The sequence below is a fragment of the Monopterus albus genome, unplaced genomic scaffold (assembly GCF_001952655.1).
Source record: "Monopterus albus unplaced genomic scaffold, M_albus_1.0 scaffold2201.1, whole genome shotgun sequence".
Classification (NCBI taxonomy): Eukaryota; Metazoa; Chordata; class Actinopteri; order Synbranchiformes; family Synbranchidae; genus Monopterus; species Monopterus albus.
In genome coordinates this window covers 1-2,325 of record NW_018130076.1, presented here as the reverse complement: position 1 = coordinate 2,325, position 2,325 = coordinate 1, and the positions used below count along the sequence as shown (strand labels likewise).

General features: G+C 42.0%; 1 long non-coding RNA gene across 1 annotated transcript; it reads right to left on the bottom strand.

The window, feature by feature from the left end:
- Positions 1 to 746: 746 nt before the first annotated feature.
- On the bottom strand, positions 747 to 2,301 carry LOC109953942 (uncharacterized). Its single transcript, XR_002274004.1, has 3 exons — positions 2,212 to 2,301; positions 1,976 to 2,081; positions 747 to 1,871 (listed from the first exon to the last, which is right to left on the bottom strand). It is a non-coding gene; the product is annotated as an uncharacterized LOC109953942 (long non-coding RNA).
- Between the last annotated feature and the right edge of the window lie 24 nt (positions 2,302 to 2,325).

Genomic DNA, 2,325 nt, shown 5'->3' with positions numbered 1-2,325 from the left:
TAGGCTGTGAAGTCTCATTTGACTTTGGGACTTGTTGCTTTGTGGTGGCTCTTGTGGAGTATTGTCTGATCATTTTATCCAGGACGTGCACTTCCATCTTGGTCTTGTTATAATAGTGCACTGTGTCTGGCTGTCACTTTCCACGTCCACCATCTGGTGCATTGTGCTGAGGATGCACACATTTTTGTTCACCTTGCCCTGGTATATTGTGAACATTGTCTTGTCACTCTTCGTCACTTTGATGTCATGCAGTGGTGCCTTCTCATGCACAGAAGATGAGAGTGAACGCCTGTTTTTGTTCAGTGCCTACCAGGCTGGTGTTCCTTACTAGGAGTTTATGAACAAGGGGGAGTGATGTAAAAGAGTTGTCTGTAGTGACATTTCTCCCCTTACCTAGGTAAGGCCTCAACTCAACTTTATTTATATAGCGCTTTACACACAGCACAGCTGACCAAAGCACTTAACATATCATACAAATATAAAAACACATAAAAAGCTAATATAAAAACTAACACCACGGACAGAGTGTCATTCCTGATCAAACGCCAATGAATAGAAGTAGGTCTTCAAATAAGACTTAAAAGTGGACAGTGAGGGGGCCTGCCTAAGAATGTACAGCTTTCTTATGTATGTATTAATTTTTATATGCTTGCATGTTTATAATTTCTAGTTAAGTCTTTTGTGCCATGTGTTGGGTCCCAGAAGAAACGTGATTTGAGCTTACACTAAATTTTCATATTGTTGAAATGATCCAGTCTCTCGTGTCCTTTAGTCTCATATGGCCTGTGTTTCCTTCAAGGCTGAGTGGGACCAGATTGCAGCAGCAGGAGGTGAATATCTATTTGATTTGGACTTATGTGTTTGAAGCGACTTGTTAAACTGGAGTCTGGACTCACGGCTGCATGTTGTCCTGCCAGAGTCATGTTTTCAGTGTCCCCAACAGAAGTAACAAGCTCAACTGTTCACATCCTCCCAGTTTAATACGTCTGCATCTAAAAGCTCCAACCTGACTTGACAGAGGAAACTACAAACTGTGTCACTGTATCATACTGTGGTTTAGAGTATCACTAGCCCTCGACCACACTGAGCCTCTGGGGGGCAGCACTGAGCTACCCAGCTAATCCCACTACAGTACAGGAGGTCGTTTCCTCCACCAGCAGATCTTCACTGTTATTAAATGGTTTGTCACACTGAGTTCATTGTTTCTTTAAGGTCACAACTGAAATGTCTGCAGTGAAATGTACTGCTCCAACTGCACATGTATAAATGTTAGGATGCAAAAATACATTTTTAGACATGAGACTGTTGCTTTATTTCCATTTTCCACCTGCTGTTGGTCAGAAACGTGTTTACATTTATAGGCAACGTCATGTTTTTACACTGTTAAAATCCAGTGATATTGATGTTTAGCTACTACTGCACTGACAGTGGAAATGCAGCTGCTGTTCATAAAGTCAGTGTGTGTTACTGCATCGTGTTGGTAGGCAACCGCAGTGTGTGCATCTAAAACCTGAAGAGCTGAGCTGTGACGGTGACGTTGGTGAGGACCGTTTAATAAAACAGCTTTACAGTCCGACCTGTCCACAGAACAGTCAGTGCACCAACACATTCTGACTGGACTGACTAAAGTTCTGGCTCTGTGGCAAACAGCATCTTCACTACACTCTGCTTGGACTTTTGTTAAATTAATCCACACAAAGGCATCAACAGAAGCTGGACTCTAACATAGAGGTGATTAAATATGATATTTAAGTCAAATAATATAAAAGCTACTACATTAAAATAATATTACAGCCATGACTGTGTGAGTTCTTACAGAGTTTAACAGTCTTTCCTCGTCCTCAGCGGTCGCCTCTACTCTCAGGTTATATCTGTAGTAACAGACAGTACTTTGGTTAACACACTGCTCAACTCACATTTAACTAGTAAAATATTCTCCTTTACAAACAAACAGAGCAAAGAGACAGTGTATTACCTTAAGTTCAGCCTGACTGACTGTAGAAGTCAGACGATGCCCTTCTGTTATAAAGGACCTTCAGTAGTACCTGCACCGTGACCTGGTGCAGCAGCGTCGCTCCATACTGTTGTGAAAACAAGTTCAATCAAATTAATGGGAGAATTTTCACATAGCAAAGCCTAAAACTGAGTTCCAATAAAACCAGACTTCATCAAGTTTATTGGACAGAGTCAGTCCAGCAGAGCAGGACTCACCTGGATTTAATCATTTGTTGAGTCTCACCCATACTCAAGGTGTAGTGAACTGGTGGCACCAAGGACTCGTCCTCATCTGGTGGAGTAAGACGGTGAGTCACTGAACGGCTGAGA